Genomic DNA, 18,470 nt, shown 5'->3' with positions numbered 1-18,470 from the left:
GACCACACAGTCACACATCTTGACCTATAAAATGGGAACAAAAGTGTCTTGAATGGCTTTTTTTCATACATTTAAAAAAATAATGCCACTCAAAATATGGCGACGAAGCCGCTTCTCAGAAGGTTGGGTTCTCGTACTGCATCTGCTCTCAGAAATCTATGTGATTGGTTGAGGTGTAGGCGTTGTACCAGGAACTCATTTTTCCCCGAACTAGTGATGCTTTCAGGAACGTCGGTAAAAATTACAATGAGGTTTCTTGTCGACATTAATTACCGCAAAAGAAAATGTATATACAGAATTAAACAGGTTGTGGCATTGTAATATGATCTTTGTTAAGCTGGTGCAATCAATTTTCTGCTGTAAAGACATACATCCCGGAACTTATATATAGATTTTTAGTTAAATGCAGAACATGACTGTGAAGGCAACACAGGAACGCATGGTGGCGTTGCCCTTGGTGCTGATGCAATCACTTCTCACTAGAAAAAAGGGATTTAAAACGGCAAAAATCCCCAAAATAGGCAAATCAAATAATGATTTAAAAAGTTTTAAAAAACATTGCAACTGCGGAAATATATCACCTAACTGAGGTAGCTTTTTTTTATTTTTCTTATTTCCTTTTTCAGATTTCAGTGAAGAGAAACGATTTAAAAGAATATTAAAATATGATGTTATTCACACTTATTGTTGAAATATCCCAAGTTTGTGTTCAGCAGTGGGTTAATGAAATAATGTAAAGCTGAAGGGATAATAAACTGGGCGGAGACATTCCTTTTTACTGACTCACTAACCACAAGCTTAGATGTTCTTTTTTATTACGTCCCCAACTTTATGTGATCAGAAACAGCTCCAAGAATCCATCAAAGCAGGAATTTGTCATGGAATATGAGTCACTTTAAAATGTACTGGATAAGACAAAACAATTAAACTAATGAAACACAATCTATCTCTATTCATTTTAGAAACTGAAAATGTTTCAGCAGGAACAGTTCATAGTAGGTTTTCCCTAAAACACCAGTAATCACACCAACTAACTGTGACAGAAATGTTTGTGCAAAGTTCTTTTTATGTGTCCATATTGCAGCTAAAGTGCAGCAGAACTTTTCTCATTTGGTCACTTTACAACTAGAAACTTAGAATATTCTTTTCAATTTTCTGTATTTATGATAGTCATTTAAACGTTGCCTTGAGTTAATTCATTTGCATTTAGTTTCTTTGCTTATTCTTGTGGGTTTTTTTTTCTTGTATCTTTGTATTTATTTTCCTAGACTCTTGTTAAAATCTGTGGCTGAAAACAATGAACAGAAGTGTGAATACCTTTCCCAGGTCCCGTGCCTCTGAGTTTAGCTTCATTTGCCCAGTGGAAGCAGCACAGAGCAGCCTCTGTTTGACTCTGGCTGTTATGTAACTGCTGATTTATATGCACAGAGTTTAGCTGTTGTGTATTCTCACTGGCTGACCTGAACCTGCTGCTCTCAGACTGCAGACAAATAGAGGAAGTGTCTCCAAAGAGGGAAGTTTACACAGAGAACCCCGAACAGATGCAAGCGGATATTTCTGCGCACACATAGCTTTTTTCTGGACTCGTTTTTATTCAGCATATGACATGTAATGAACCTTTATTGTAACTTTATCTGCCTAACTGAATCTGTGAAAAGATGCAAATACCTTGATTGCTTAATCTCCCTTTAGTTTACTCATGGTAACCTTTAAAAGCTTTTAAAAAAATTACTTTGCAGGACGTCTTATTCATTATAATTCTACCTGAATGATTCACTCATGACAGACTGGACCAAAACCATAACGAACAGTTCCAACACCTTCTTGGATCTAAGAAGGAGGTTCTGAGGAGTTCAGAGGAGATGCTAGTGAAATAATTACTAATTAATTTGATGTTGGAATACATAGAGTAGAAAAATGATTTTTTAATGACTCGTCTTGCTTGTTGAAGTTAGCACCAAAACAAATAGCAAGTCCAAAGGATTTTCACACATACTGTACGATTTATTACCAGTAGGAAGGTGATGTCATTTCCTTATCTGAGCTCTGACTGCAGATATAAATTGAATGCATCATAAATAATTACTATTTCTTAAGTTTTTTATCTTTCTTATTAAAGGATGTTTCCCCCATATCCTTCCAGCTCTCAAAAGGGCTAAGCAGCCTGAAATGGGAAGAAAAGAGATGAACATTTCTCTTGCCTGTGGCTCTGTTTGTGCAGTTTTTCTTGTCTTGTCAGAAAGTATGGCAGTTGATGGCCTGAAGCTCATATCGCATCAGAAGTCATTATGCTGTAATTCGGCCTCAGGCAGAACCGGATCCAGGACAACTTTGGCCAAAGGGATATTTTTCATCTCCAGTCTCTTTGAGGTTTTCTTCTCATGGGAAACCTGTATGAACCTGACATGTGAGAGCTGAACCTGATCCTGTGATTACAGCTATTTTCAACTGAATCTTCAATATACTTCAAAAACAGCTTCTCCACTAATACAAAAACATGTCTTGAGACTCTAAAAGCAAACAAGAAAACTTAGACAACTTGGTTTGAGCAGCAGAGGTGTAACAATACTTGAACATCTAGTATAGAGTATATTTACTTATTTGGAGCTTACGTACATCACACTGCAAACATTGGTATAAGTTACTGGATCATCTGCAAACAGACGGATGTTTCAATAAAAAATATGGCTTGATAGCTGCAATAAAAATAAAATAGCAATGGGCGGAGAGCAGATCCTTGAGGAACACCTGTTCACAACCACAGAGCAGCAGATTTATGTTTTGTATGTAAGCAACAAAGAAACTGAAACTTTTCTATCACATGCTTGCATCTTTCAAGAAAAACTGAAACAAGACAATTTACATTGTAGAATATTTTTATTGAAATCACGGTGGGAAAATCTGCCCCGACTGACTTCACTGCTCTGTTTGGTTAGCGTGGCTCACAGTGACCTGCAAGCCTTGTACTGCAAATAGAAGATGAGGAACATTTTGTTTTCACTCACCTGGGAAGGCAAGAGGCATAAAATAAATTATGAATGTTTCATCTGCAATTTCCTGATAAAAATGTTTTACTTTCAGGCACAAGGACAGACTGTGAGTTTTAGAAACTGTAGGAATGCCAACAAATATCAGAACGAACAGTTCTGATTTTTTACACTGCTTTTTTATTTCATTTTTAGTCTAGCAATAGACCATTTCTAAATCCATTATTTGTATTATTTTAGTTGTTCAGACAATTAAAATACTCAGACTCAAGAAATAAACTTGTGATTTTCTGACAAAGCAAAACAAACAAACAAAAAAAACATTTTAATGCATCTTTAGTTACAACAGCCTGTCACCAAGACTCAATTTATTCTTTAATTTTTTTATTGAATGAATGAAAAATGCTTTATTTAAAAGACAAGCGGACAGAAAACAGCTTTAGAAGAAGTTTAAGTGCTGAAATGTCTTGTTTTGTGAAACTCCCTCAAATATGTTCAGCTCATGTAACAAACTGTTCCCTGAGCTACATGGACGAAACAAAAAGAGTGAAATAACTAAAAAGCTTGAATCAATCAAAACCACTTTAAACACTTACAACAGGAAATGTGAAAATGCTATAACCTAAATTATTCTTTCCTCTGGTAGATATACATTTAAAGTAAACTTAATTTAACAAAATTTTTCTCTGACTTGAATCTGTGGAGGGAGCTAAAAATGAGGGTGATGGCAATGAGGCCTTCCAACCTCAGAGACTTAGATCTCATCGCCAAAGATAAATAGTAAAATATTAATAGAAACAAAGAAAACACAGCTCAGTAATTATAAGAAGAGATTGATTTCTGTAATGACAATAAAGAGATTTCCATTGATTACTAGGAAGGCTGTAAATCATTTCCAACACATCAGTTTTCAAAATAAAACATTAACAACACAAAGTATTGAAAGATTTTTGTCTAGTTTCCTATTAAACAAATTTTTTGTGATATGAAAATAAAATCAGAATCTAAATTTTGAATAATTTTGAGCTTCCTTATAGATTTTTCTACATATTATTATCCCTGTAGCAAACACCTTGTTTTAATTTACTGTGTTGCATGAATGCATTCAGTTTCAGCCATAAATCTTCTCCATCGTTTGCTCTTGACAGTATTTTCCTTCTGCACACAATGGATTCCTTTGATGGAAGAAGAACTGATTGCCTGCAGGTTGTGCTGATGCTCGAGCCATTTGTTTTCTCTTTTACTCTCAGGATATCCAGATCCTGTGCTTTAGCCTCACAGAGGAAAATGCTCCTCATTTAGTCTCATCCTTTCTACCAGCTGAGCTTCTCTGCACATGGATATCAGACGGTCATTTCTACCGAATGAATCTATTCGTAGTTAAAGCAGCGGCACTCTTGTCTGTTAAATTTATGTTCTTTCATGTATGTCATAATTTAGCAAAATAAATGTCCACAGAATTTTCAATATTAGTTAAGTATCTAAAAATAAATGCAAGTTTTAAATGTTGATATGCTTTCAAGCTCCTGTTCTACTGAAATAAAAACAAAATGCTGAAATCATCAGGCCAAATCACATTAGAAACACAATGTATTGTTATTTTTTTAATACGATTTTTACATGTATGTGGTTCAATTTAATTTGTTTAACTGAGTAAATATGATTAACCTTGGTTAAAGGTTAATCGTGTGATTAACTTTGGTTAAATTCAGTTCCCCATAAATCTATTTAATTCACTTTAATTAGATTATTTTTCAGGCCTTATTGAATTCTGTTTGGTTAAATTCGACTCAGTTCAGTTAGTAAAATTTTATTTCATTGAAATCAATGAATTTCAGTTCAATTCAGTCCCAATCAAATCATGTTAAATAAATTTCACCTGCCTGCACTTTTGAAGGTTTTATGGACACATTTTACTAAAAGGAGCTGCAGGCTGAGAAAAATGTAAAAACAATTATTTAATTTTAAAAACTAGCAACATGTCAAAAAATAAAAAATTCTGATCAATTTAATTTAAATAATTAGCACTGTTTATTAAATAAAACAGTTTTATCCATAGGTATTCATGCTTAATTTCTAGAATTTATCTGCCCTATAAACCAAGCACCTCTATTTTAGGAAATGTTTTGTAAACTTATGTCCATTAATTAATACCAACCCAATCCTGAAAATGAGTCTCTCCTCTCAGGTCAACTTAATTAAGTTTATTTTACAAAAAATAAATAAAAATAAAAAACCTGAACCGTAAGCTATAATTTAAATCACTATGAGATGAGTCTCAGTTCAGGGACTGATCTTGAAAAACTGATATCTGCTTCCCTCTAGTGGTCAAATTAGAGCATAGCAACAAAATGAAATTGTGAAATTCATTCATTTAGAAGACATTGAAAATGTATCATGTTTAAAGTTAGTATTTATACTTTTAAAAACTTTTTAAAGATTTTAGGGGCTGCAATTTACCAGAATTACTGAAAACTGCACTCATTTTCTCTTAATTTGTCATTTTCAATTACTTTATTTCATCTAAGAGACCAATAAATAAAACAAATCTTGCATAAACGTGAATTTTATTTGAGATTTAGCAAACTGTCCACACAACTCTTTATGTAACGATGTCTCTGCTTTTACCAGCTGGCCGACTTAAATCAGAACAGGAAGGAAGCGAAACGGCAGGCGAAACAGAAAATTTATATGCAAGAGAACAGAAGGTGCTGGGTGAAAGACTGCAGAGAGAGGCAGAGAAAATAGTTTTTAGGCAAGAATAAAACAGAGGTAACTCCACCAACAGCGCCTTCAGAGCCAAAAGCACTGGCTGACCCCAGAAAACACACAAACACTGACAGACAGAGTCCATTTTCCCTTCACTTCATGAACACAGGATGTGATAAACACGTCTTTTTCAGGCCTGATGATAAAAACCACACTGATCTCACAAGCGTGTGAAAACGTGATCACATGTGAGTAGATTCCAGAAAAAGCAACATGTTGGGTTTTTCAAGTGTCACAATTTGTAATGAAATGACACCTAAACTGAGAAAAACAAACAAAAAACAAAACACCCACATTGTTACCTTATCACAAGTTAGGTTTGTTAAAAACAACAACAAAGCAAATAAAAAAAACAGGAAATTTGACTTTGGTTCTACTTTTTTCCTCAGTGTACAGATATTTTAAAGGTAAAGGTAAGTTTCTAAAATGGTGGAATATACAGTTTTGTATATTCTGCATTAATATAGTGTCTTTACAGGAGAAGAAAACAAGTTTGAATAAGTGCCTCTGTGCATTTATTCAAACTGAGTGATCATAGGACTCATCACTTAAGTGCTCATCAGAGAAGATGTGGGGACTGCTTCTGTTGTAACCTGAAGATAAAAGTCTAAGTGGTTTGTGTCCAGGATGTGTGGGGTCTGCAGAGACGTTAACTGCAGACCCCACCTGATACTAGCTTGTACATGGATGGAGGGAAGGTCAGCCATGATGATCCTCTCTGCAGTGATGGACAGAGGACAGGCATGATGGCTCTGTACAAGACGAGAGATACAGTTCATGCTGAGAGTTTTGGACAACTGAATAACGTGTTTTTTGTGTGTGTGATAATAAAACTGAATTTATTCATGTTTTCTCTTACTTTTAGGACTTTTCCAGCAAATAACATTACTGAAAAATTTGGATGCACTGAATCCGACAAGGGGAGTAAAAAAATCCAGATGAAGTTTTATGAGTCATTGTGAATTCAGGGGAAATGAACCACAAGAGAAAGAAAACTGAAACTGGCTGGTTTAGCTGCGTAGATACGTTTCTTGGGTGTACCGAGCTCTGCGACCGCAGCGGTTCTGTCTCACAAAGAAGAGAGTCATGGAGAAGTTCCCACCTTACGTTTTTCTGCTCAGTTTTATCAAAGCAAGGTGCTTGTTGCTCAATTGCACGTAGTTTTCCTTCAAAAGTCCAGGTGGCTCCACATTTGTTTAACCACAAAATGCAAAACTTTAGTGATAGTTTCATATCAAAGCAGCTGCACTTCATATTATCAGCAGATGCTGCAACAATATAGAGATGTAGAAACATCAGATCTGCATGAATCGTCTACAAAACCTTTAGATTGTTTGATTTTCTTGTGAATTTATAGTCGAAAAGACGTTGGCTCTAAAGCAGTGGTTCTTAACCTGGGTTCGATCGAACCCCAGGGGTTCGGCGGAGCCTCTGCCACAGAGGTAAAGACACACTTGTGTAAAGTCGTGATGACGCCCCGCTTTGCCRTSACTTGCTGCAGAGGATCACGTTACATTGCTTAGCCAATCAGAGGATCACGTTACATTGCTTAGCCAATCAGAGGATCACGTTACATTGCTTAGCCAATCAGAGGATCACGTTACATTGCTTAGCCAATCAGAGCTGCRGAGGAGCCCTGATTGAAGGAGCTCCACTCTCAGCAKGGRTTTGAACTTGTGTCTTTAATTACTTCAGCAAAGCTCAGTTTTTACCTAATTCTACTGCCTCTAGTGGCGTGGGGGTTGGAATAAGAAGGGTTTGGTGAATGCGCATATGAAACTGGGGGGTTCGGTAACTCAAAAAAGGTTAAGAACCACTACTCTAAAGGAAGCGTTGCTCTGAATATATTTCACATTTTACTCACAGAAACTTGACTCAAGTTCACAGTTAATGACAGGTGGCCTGTATGAGTGTTGGTGAGGAGGGTTTCTCAGAATGAACCACTCTGAGTCACTTCCTGTAATGAAGATTCAACCGACAGAGGAAATATGACGTAGTTTTACTTTGTGCTTGATTTTAGTGAGGCCCCCCATGCACAGTTTCACGTAAAAGTATTTATACTCATAGTACTTCTCTACACTTACTGTGAATGAGTGTAGAGATACTCCTGAATCTAATGTGACTGTGGCCAACAGGTGAACAGAGGCTACCTGTGTGTAACCTGTGTGAACAGAGGAGAGAGTTAAGTTCATACTGTCATACTGACTTAATGTCAGTATGAATCCAGCTGACCTGCGAAGGCTTTAGAGGTTTATTAGAGAAACTTAGTGAACAAACAGCGTCAACAGCGCCAACAAACACAGCAGACAAGTCAGGGAGAACGTTGTGGAGAAACAAAAAGGTTATAAAGTATAAAAATGTTTAACTAATTCAGGAGCAGCATCTTGTTGTAAGGAGAAAATTTCATGTTATAACAAGATACAAATCTTGTCAAAACATTATAACGAGAAAGTTGCTCTTACAACAAGATATAAAAATACGCTCCTCTGATAGTTTTCTCTGTCTGTCTTCTCAGAGGTGCTGCTGCTTTACTGTTCCAACTTTCTTATTTAAATGAGAAGATATTTTGGTTTTAATGAGATTTAAATCTTATTAAAACAAGAATGTTTTCTCGTTTTAACAGGTTTTGCACCTCGTTAAAACAAGAAACTGCTCCTGAATTTATTTCCAAGCTCTGGCAGTAAAGCGTGTCAATAATAAAGCAATACAACAAACTCTGTAAACCTCACAGAATGCTTTTTTAATCCATCATCTGAAAACAGGAAGAGTACAACACGGCTATAAACCTGTATCAGAGAAGAAACAAAATGCTTATAACTGTTTATTAACCCTGAATCATTCATGTTGTAGATGTGTCACTGCTCCAACACATCTGATTAAAATGATTGAATTACTTCCTCAGCATGACATCAAGTACTTCAGAAGAATATTAATCACTCACTCATTTAGGTGTGAGGCAGGAAAACACCTAAAACATGCAGGCTAGTGGGTCTGAGGACCACGGGGAAGAAACCCAGGCTTATGGTAAATCTCAACAAGCTGCAGAAATCCCCCAGTCAGGTTGGAAAGTCTGTTAACAGGAAAACCATTAGACAGTCTCTACCCAAATCTGATTTTAATTGAAGAGTGGCAAGAAGGAAGTTCTTTCAAAATAAAAGCCATAAAAGCCTGCAAGTAAAGTAGGAAAACAGCAAATATGTGGAAGAAAGAGTTCAATGAAAATAACACTTCCTGGTCAACCTGAAAAACACGAGCTACAAATCAGTGTGAACACATCATCACCACAGCAAAGCATGGTGGTGGCAGCATCATGCTGCAGATGGATGGAGTGAAACACAGGATAATGCTGGAGAAAATTTACACAAAGGTATGTCAGTGGTTCAGCTTCCATCAATGCAATAAATCTAAACCAAATCAACAATGAAATGGTTTAAATCAAAGTGCTGCAGTGGCCCAGTCAAAGCCCATGCCTAAATCCATCTGGGAATCTGCTGCAAGACTTTATAAATGAGGCTCCATTTTACTTGAAATCTATTTGTAACAAAAAGCGTCTGCACAGCATTGACTCCACAGGGTTTCAACAGAGATGCATTTGTGCAAATCATTATGTTCAGATTTTATTCATATAAAAATGTTGAAACACATTTATCACCTTCTTTCCAATCCACAGCTTTGAATTACTATTTGTTGGTCTATCACTTAAATCCCTCATTGCGTGTCTGAGCAGTATAGAAATGAAACGTCTTCTATAAATGGTTTACCATGAGAACTGAAACACTTTCCACTTCCTGCACTTTTTCAGTAAAACCACCCCAGAGTAGGTACAGAGTGGTCCAATGATCCAGCATGTGGAGCTAAACCATGCTTATCCTGCACTTTGAGCCACGCAGTGTCACAGAAGCTCTTCATTTGGCAGGTGGTCCTCATCTGCTCCCCTCTTTTCTTTGAAATAGTGCTTTGTCACCCTGTCCTGGTGCAGGAGGAGGACTTGTATTCACCTCACGGCCGTCCCTCCTTTATGTGCTGGAGCCTCACAGGACGCTCCGTACAGATGCTCTTGGACACAGCAAACGCCGGCCACAGAAAGGGTGAATAGGGGGCTCTGTGGGTTGCCTAAAAGGGGTTTTGTGGTTCCATCTTTGTGCATGAGCGGAAGTGTGTGCGTGTCTGTGTGTGTGTGTGTGTGTGTGTGTGCAGGGTTTTCTTGTTGGGGAGCCGTGTATTGGCCTGCGCACATGGAGCATCCAAAACATGTGCTTCTTTGCATGTGTGCAGGAAGTTTTAAGCAAACATTCCAACACTTTTAAAATAAAATATAATCACATGCGTTCCCATAAAATGCAAATGAAGTCCACAGATGCAGATTCAAACCCATTCTTCCCTGACAATGATGTACAGTATGAATGGGCAGTGCAGTACATTTGATATCTTGGGGGTGAATTGGCCCACAAGGGAACGATGATCAGTTATTGCAGCAATTACACAGGACGTAATCCGTACACAACAGGAATTCAGGGTGAGGGAGAGAGGGACTCGAAGGGAAAGAGGGAAGCCGAGAGAGGGAGGCCTTTTATAAAAGCCAAGTCCTGCCACTTTGGGAAGAAATTGCGGGCAGCGAGACGGCGGGCTTCGGGTCCGATACGGGAGCCCAAACGAGCCAATGAGAGGCCCCATAATTCTGCTCGAGTGGTGTACAGTATCGTGGGACGCAGGCTGCAGAATTACAGGGTGTCCTGTGAGCATGCGTATGACAACAGAGAAGACATGTAGAGCAAAAGGCTGAGGCTCTGGGCTCCAACTTCCTCTCTGCACGTGACAATTAGCTTACAGTCTGCTCTGAGAAGGTAAGAAAATTCATTTATCAGCACAGTTCAATAAAACTGAAGGAAAAAATCAAGAGTGGGTGGAGAAATCAAACTGATGTGGTTCTCATTTTTTGCAGGTGATAATATTCCCTCAAAATCTAACTTTCTCATTTTGCCTTCATTTTTTTATTTGATTCTATTAGAGCAATTTAAATAAAATCTGATTGTGTACATTTAAAACATTATTAAGCTGAATCTGAATTTATTTGACGTTCTATAAAAAGAGGTGATATTGACACATTTTTTAGAATTTATATGATATTTTTGCAGGAATTTGATGCAAAAACAGGACAATAAATGGCATTATAAAGAGTAAATTGGATAACAAAACAGAAAATAGACACTGTTTTCTTCACAAAGGCTGAATTGTCCAAAGCTCATGCTTTGGTTTCAGCACTAAGCAGTGAACTGAGCCAACTTGAAAATGTTCCTCCACTGTATTCGGGTTCAGAGTCGGCAGCTTGGAATAAGAAACTGTGGGAAGAAACTTCCACATAAAACACATCAGGACCCATTATACACCAAAATAGATTTAAAATAAATATATATTTCAAAGATAAATCTATACTAAAAGCAAAACGTTCCTTAAAAATTGAGAAACGAAGTGCAATCAGCTAAACTCAAATCACTTTTTGCACTTGCTGAAATTGATTAAAGACTTCAGAGAAACTTTTGTTGATGACAAAACTAATTAATAGAGTAGTTCTGGTGTTATTTTTAACCATTCTTCAACACAAAATGTTTAAAAATTCAGTGAATATCTTCCATAGAATCTGATCTTTAGTACTTTTTATACATTTTCAACTGGATTTAACTGTCTGACTCATTACAGCAGCTTTGTTTTCTTTCTCTAAACCCAGAAGAGAGTTTCATTGGTTGTGTCTTTGGGGTCTTAATGATACAAAAATCATCGTCTTCTGGTACATTTCTACATTCAACCTTTCTACATTAGAACAGCAACAAAACTGCTCTGCATCATGATTTTCCCACCTTCAGACGTCATTGCTGGGATCCAGGTTTTTGGGTGACATGCAGGAGCATTTCTGATCCAATCGGGTCCTGTCAGTGGAATCCAAACAGTTAAATTCATTGTCAAAATATTCTGAAGCAAACTTATTATTTTCAAAATTCCTGTTCTTCAGCAGTGGAGTCTTACGCATTCATTAAATCTGTGTAATTCCAGGCTTTTCTATAGATCTTTGATTATCACCTGGTGGTGGCTGATTTATAATGAAATTATGTTCTTTCTTTCCTGATTAAGGCTCCAACTTGTGTTCACAGTGATAATTAGATTATTAGGTATCTGTAGCCAAAGCCATCAGTATATTTTGCAACAATAATGTAGCAAAGACTTTAGATGGGTTGTTTGCTGTTACTGAACGTAAAATGCTAATGGCGTGTTGCCTTGGTGATGAGTAACCTTGTTATACGTCTAAACGAGTTGATGTTAATTTGCACAGATAAGGAGCATGTTTACTCAGTACTTAATGTCTGTCTCATTTAGCAGCTAATTTGTTTTGATCTCCGAGTGTGTGTACATTACTTTGGCTGTAACCTACATCCGGTGTGAATTTAATATCTGTAGCCACATTATAAGCTTGTTTACTGGCGTTCTCACTGCTTAATGTTTCTCGCTCCACATGCTGTTTTGCACGTGGTTCACAGGAAGTGGGAGGGAGTACATCTAAGAGGGATGGAAAGGTGCTTAATATTTGTTTTGAAAAGTTTTTAATCGGAGAGAATTTGATAAATTATGATGCTCTTGTAATGCAGAGTTCACGTGAGTCAAGGAAAGTAAAGGTGAGAGGAAAACAAGCTGTTGTGGAAATGAAAGAAAACGTGCCAGGGTGTGTGAGTGCATCCAAAAGCGAGAAGGGGGGGAGATGAAGAGAGGAGGAGGAGGAGAAGGAGGATTACTTCTCAGCTCAGAATATTAATGAGGGCTTTTGTCACAGATCTTTTTACTCTTTCTTTTCCTCTATAATGTTCTCTCACTCTATCTTTCATGCACACATCTTTAAAAATTCCTCACATTAACCTTTAACCACGTCCTACACCATCCCAAAACAAGATCTGGTGATTTTCCACCTCAGAATCGAGGTAAAAACACCTTCAATGCGACTAAAACAAAAATATTTGTGCAAGAAAAGACATTCACACAGTAACATAACATATGCAAAAGAAAAAAGGACTAATGCGTGCAACTGCTTTCCCTCTCACACACGTCCACACACACGCAGATGGACACAACATCGTTTCTGTGAATGGCATCTTTTGTCTCTTTTATCTCAGTTCCCAACAAAGCATTCCTGTGTACACAGAGGAGAGAGACAGGGAGAGAGAGGGAGAGGAAAAGAAGGAGAGAGAAAGACGAGAGTTTGATAAAAGAAAAGAAAAGAAAAGAAGAGGAGAGGGAGATCAGGAAAACATCCAGCACTCCATTGTCTGGCCCAAAGAAGAAAGTTTTAATTCAGTTTTTTTTTTTTTTCTTCATTTGAAGCAGGGGTGTGCATTAGCGTTGCCATGGAAACCGGATACAGCCAGCGGGAAAGGTTGATCCCATTTGCCTCCATTAGCTCCATCCGTTATCTGATACACGGCCCAGGTGGATTTTGTTTTTCCTCCACGAACACGTGAGCGGCGCGCTGAGTTCGGGCGACAAGTGAAAACTGGGTGAGGGTGAGTCAGAGTTGACAGAGTGAGACACTTTCAATGGTGTCATTGTAATTACGAAGCTCACTGTTGCATAATCACAGCAGAGCAATGTAATTGAAAGTGACTGGTTATGTAAGCCACGCTCGGGATTCCAAATGCACACTGTCATTAAGTGTGTGGACGTACTCGCTCTTTTCTGGGAAATTACTTTACGTTGGAGTGTGAGCACACAAGCACAAACACTTGCTGAGGAAAATTACAAGCCGCCTTACTCATAACCAATAATTTCATCCTATTTAATATTTTCATATGCAGATATGCAGAATAAGAGTCGATCTTAAATGAACGGAAGTGCATTTTATTAAATTTCCCAATAGAACCTTGATGGGCTGAGGCATTTTATCTTTTACACAAAAAACTCTTGACTACAGAACTGAAAAAGGTGTCATGTTTCTTTAATGATGCGTCTCTTTACTAAACTTCACACATAGGCTGCAATTACCTACTTACTAAAAGTCATAACAAGATGGTTTTTCAGGTTTTTGCAATAAATGTGCAATGTCCATTTTACAAATAAGGAGACCAAAATAATGTAATTTATGTGAGAACCGTTTTAAAATGTGTAAAATACAATAAGCTAAAAGCGAATTCCGTACTATTTCAACTGTTTCTCAGTTAGCTCAACATACATGTACAGAGTGCGCTAGCATTAGCCTTAACTAGCTTCCAGAAATATGAGCCGTTTTCTACACAATACTAATCACAAACTGCATGAAGTGAGTCACTAGTTGACTCTCCATTCAATACCTTCTTCAACTCTTAAAGGTAACCAGCATCAAAATGCAATTTACTAACTTGTGATATAGAAAAGATGAGACACAGACGTTGAGCTTCCATTAGCATCTAACAGGAAGGTTTCTTCTTCTTCTGTGTGCCCAACTTTCTCTATGCCACCAGCGAACATGCGGTTGTAAGTAGAATCACATTAAATTAGAACTTATTACAATGAGAAATTAAAAAGAAAAATAATGTTGGAGTGTCTATTTTTATATTTTACTTGTAGCTTGTTTTAACCCCTCCACATTAGCATAAGCTAACCTAAAAAAACACCACATTGTTAAAGACCAAAGCACTAATCTAAACAATTTTGTTTGCATCTCCATCAAAGCGATCTGCTTTAACTTGGTTTTTGCAAAGTCTCTCTGAATCATTTATAGTTTTATTCTGGGTTCTTCACTTAAACCAAGTTTTCTACAAGTTTTTGGTCCAGAGACTGTGATGACCCTGGAATAAGGAAGATTTTGTGTCCAGTAAACCATTTCTCTGTGGATTTGGTCATATGTTTTGGGTCAAACCCACAGCATCACAGATCCTCCACCACACTTAATAGTAGAGGCAAAATGCTCATTAGCATATTCATTGTTTGTTTAATGCCAGATCCGCCCTGAGTGCGTAGAGGTTGAAAAGACCAATTTTGACTCATCGGACTCCACAGGTTTATGTTTGTCATGGTAGGACATGAATTTTTAAAAATGGTTTTCACAGTAGATCAGACAGGAATTAAAGAAATAAGGTGGAAGACATGCAACAAAAATTCCAGAGCTGGGAATCAAATCCCAGACAGAAAAACACTTGATTTTCATAGTAGCTTGGGAAATTTAGCACCATGGATATTTTTCAGTAGCCAAATCAGCCTATGTGAGCAGAAAACCTGTTTTCAAATAAAAAAAACATCAAATCAAATTTTATTTGTATAGCACATTTCAGCAGCAAGGCATTTCAAAGTGCTTTGCCTAATTAAAAACAGAAACACAGAGTCATGCAACATTGAATAAATAAAAAAAAACATTGACACCATTCTCACATTAATACAGATAATCTGTGTCATACTATATTTGTAACCCAGGGAAGCAAAAATCTGGGATTACTCATTTAGACTGAGCATCTTAAAACTATGAAATTAAACTAAATAATGAGTTTGGTTTGCAGAGGCCACGTCTATTTTATATGAGCAAAGTGCAGCAGTGACAGCTGCTGCTAACTTCACCTTAATGTTGAATTTGATGGCGAGTTTTGAGAAAATTAGCGGGTTTACTATTGATACAAGTAAGTAATCACAGTGTCAAGGTAATTCATGTAACCAAGATATGTCAAATATTATTTTTTAAAGCTCTAACAGCAGTGTAACTATGCATAAAATACGTAAAATCAATAAAACAGAAATGAATTTTAAACAAATCAATTTCCAGGGCCCTCTAGTCTAACATGTTTCCAAAGAGTTTAATTTCTATTTACAATACTTTACCTCTAATTATTCATTTTCTTATCTGTGTCATTTTTAATGTATTGCTTATCACAAGATTAAAAACTACCATCAGTCTTGGGAAAACACCTTTCCTCTCCTTTAAATAGGTCTCACCACAAATCAAGGTTTTTGAACGTTGTAGTGTTTCCATAACCCACAAAAAGACCCGACAGAAACCTCCCACTCACATAAAAAAAAAACTATTTGGTCTTTAACATTTTACACTGAAACAGTGTTCAGAGATATAATTGTTAAATTTTACCAAAAGTGCTGTGACCAAACAAAAACTAACTGACAATGCTAAACATTGTTTGTTTGCATGAGAAAATTTCAGACATTGAAGCCTAAAAGTTCATAAAAAGTTTAAGACTTCTCACTCTCAGTGCTGCTATCTCGAGTTTCTACTAAGGAATCAACTCTTTGTCCAACTAAATGTCTCCACCTAGAGTAAACAGAAAGCTTCTTAAAAACAAACCTTATCTAGGAAAAAGTCCTAGTTTTGCCCAGAGATTAGCACCTTAACTGACGCGTTCAGTTGTCTCTTCTCTCCTCGGAGTCACAAATGAGTCTCTGTGTGGGCGCTTTGTTGGGCTAATGCATCTTATTCTGCTCCTTTCACTTTTCTTTCCTTCTCATTATCTTACTCCCCTGTGGGTGTCCTCTCCTTTGGCCTCTGGGGACTGTTGAATGCAGCTGAGTCTGTTGAAATGTGTGGAGGAAACAGTAACAGCCTGTGGGTGACAGGAGTGGATTACAGTCTTGACTTTACAGGAATGAACCACTGGCAGCATAAGACACTCCTGTGACTTGGGTGGACTTGCTTTTAAGCGATTTGCAAGATGCATATGTTAAATAAGATAATGCTCAAATATTCACAGTAAACTAATTATGATTAATAATTAGAACAAGCAAAATCTTGATTAATTGCAGTTTATTAATAGTTTTCTTCAAACAGTTGATGCAACTACTTGACTAAAATCTAAGTTCATCCGGATTGAATTTAAATCTTTCATGCATGAACCAAGTTCTGACTATAAAGTAATATGAACAGATGTTTCCAGCAAACACACTGTGAACTCTAAATAGAAAAAAAGATATGATGAAACTGATAACAAACCAAGCAAATTGTAATAATTGAACCAAAGGTTTTACCCTGGCAAGTGTTTCATGCTCTGCTTTGGACATGCTCTCAACACTTATGATCATTTTAATTATTTTTTTCTAACTTAATGTCTCTTAATGTTTAAGTTTTTCAAGAATAGCACACCATGTTGCTTCTTCCGCTTGATTTAATTTACTCCAGTGGCAGCATGAGAGCAGCAGCTCTCACATTTTATATAAAAGCACATTTAAATCACTGCTACAGAATTTACACAACTACTAACTTCATTTTATCTATACAGCTTCAATTCATAATACATGTTATTTACTTTTTACAGCTATTTATATATTACAACAATGTCTGCACAAATAACTATTTGCTCACTTCAGGATGCTGGATGCTTAAAACTGAAAATGAAACTGATTGCATTATATTTTCTGTGTAATTCAGCAGTAAAGTGACCACTTGGTGGCACTCAGAGCACTGCAGTGTCATTCATACGTGGTCAATTTATCCTTCAATATGGAACATGACATTACAGCATCATTCCCTGGTGGGCTAATTCACCCCCAACCTTTCCATCCTACATATGTTGCTCTAAAAACTAGAGATGTACCGTCTGTGACATGAAACTATTTAAGAGGGAAAGTGTGGTTTTACTAAGGAAATGTGCAAGAGGAAGGAAGACAGATGGAGGATGACGATAGCAGAAGAAACACCGTTTTTACTTGTGATGAAATAATAAAATGTGACCCTAATTAAATTATGACCTTGTTCAGGCTGAATCATGCAGATATAGAAGCTGTATGAAAATCAAACTGCTTTTATAGTATACTTAATTTATTCTAAGGTAGGGTGTGTTTATGTTAATGACGGCTCATATACTGTAAGTAGGCTTATTATGTTATGCAATAAATGAAAAACGTTATATTTCCAAAGTTACAAACGTATTTCTGCTAGATTATCAAGCAGTTTTGTCAACTCAGGAGGAAATATGTCAGTGATAAGCTATTACAATTACTAATACAATTAAAGAAAACAATACAATTATTTTAAAAAGACAAGAATAAAACAACAGCAACTAACTTTAATGCTGCACCTGTCTTAGTCGTCCCTCATTCATCTATTTATCTCGACTCTTCAGGCCCTCCATATTTCCGCCAGCTAGCTGTGCAGTGTAGCATCAAAGGTTCACAGAAAACCTCAGAAAGGGTGTTCATGGCACCAAACTAAACGGAAATGTGTCACCAATGATAAAAAGGCCTAACAATCTAGGTCTTTGATGACAATGAAAGATAAAAAACAAGGCTTCTACAAATGAAGCAGTTTTTTGAGCTCCAGATATCTGATACGTTACCTTCTTTTGTTTTGAACCTCTGCAGCTGTAAATCTTTATCTTCCTGAGCACATTCGGCTTTTACTACATCTACCAATCATCATTCACTGAGCGACATTCAGAATATGAATATTATCTCCACCTTCCTATCTGTAGATTCTTCTATCATGCAATGCTTTATTAAATAAAAGTCACTAATTGCAAATCAAACTATTGAGCAGTTAGTACATCCATCAGTTATTTATAGGACAAACAAACATTCACACACATGCACACACACACACGCACACGCACGCACGGACACGCACACGCACACACACACACATATGCACGCACGTACGCACGCACACACACACACACACACACACACACACACACAAATACAGAAACGAACACAATGTTTCCTGTTATGGCACGATGGTTGACCCTCTTGCTACACAAGAAAACTCAG

At 37.0% G+C, this 18,470-nt stretch overlaps 1 protein-coding gene across 1 annotated transcript in view; it reads left to right on the top strand.

The window, feature by feature from the left end:
• The first annotated feature begins 10,342 nt into the window (after positions 1-10,342).
• Positions 10,343-18,470, top strand: part of LOC103479508 (potassium inwardly rectifying channel subfamily J member 10) — a 17,966-nt gene continuing 9,838 nt past the window's right edge. The window contains exon 1 of the mRNA XM_008433983.2: positions 10,343-10,600. The gene's annotated coding sequence lies outside the window, so the exon portion shown is untranslated. The remainder of the gene's footprint in view (positions 10,601-18,470) is intronic.

The sequence above is a fragment of the Poecilia reticulata genome, linkage group LG17, assembly GCF_000633615.1.
Source record: "Poecilia reticulata strain Guanapo linkage group LG17, Guppy_female_1.0+MT, whole genome shotgun sequence".
Classification (NCBI taxonomy): domain Eukaryota; kingdom Metazoa; phylum Chordata; class Actinopteri; order Cyprinodontiformes; family Poeciliidae; genus Poecilia; species Poecilia reticulata.
Note: the sequence above shows the minus strand (reverse complement) of the source record. Positions and strands in the feature narration are given on the sequence as shown.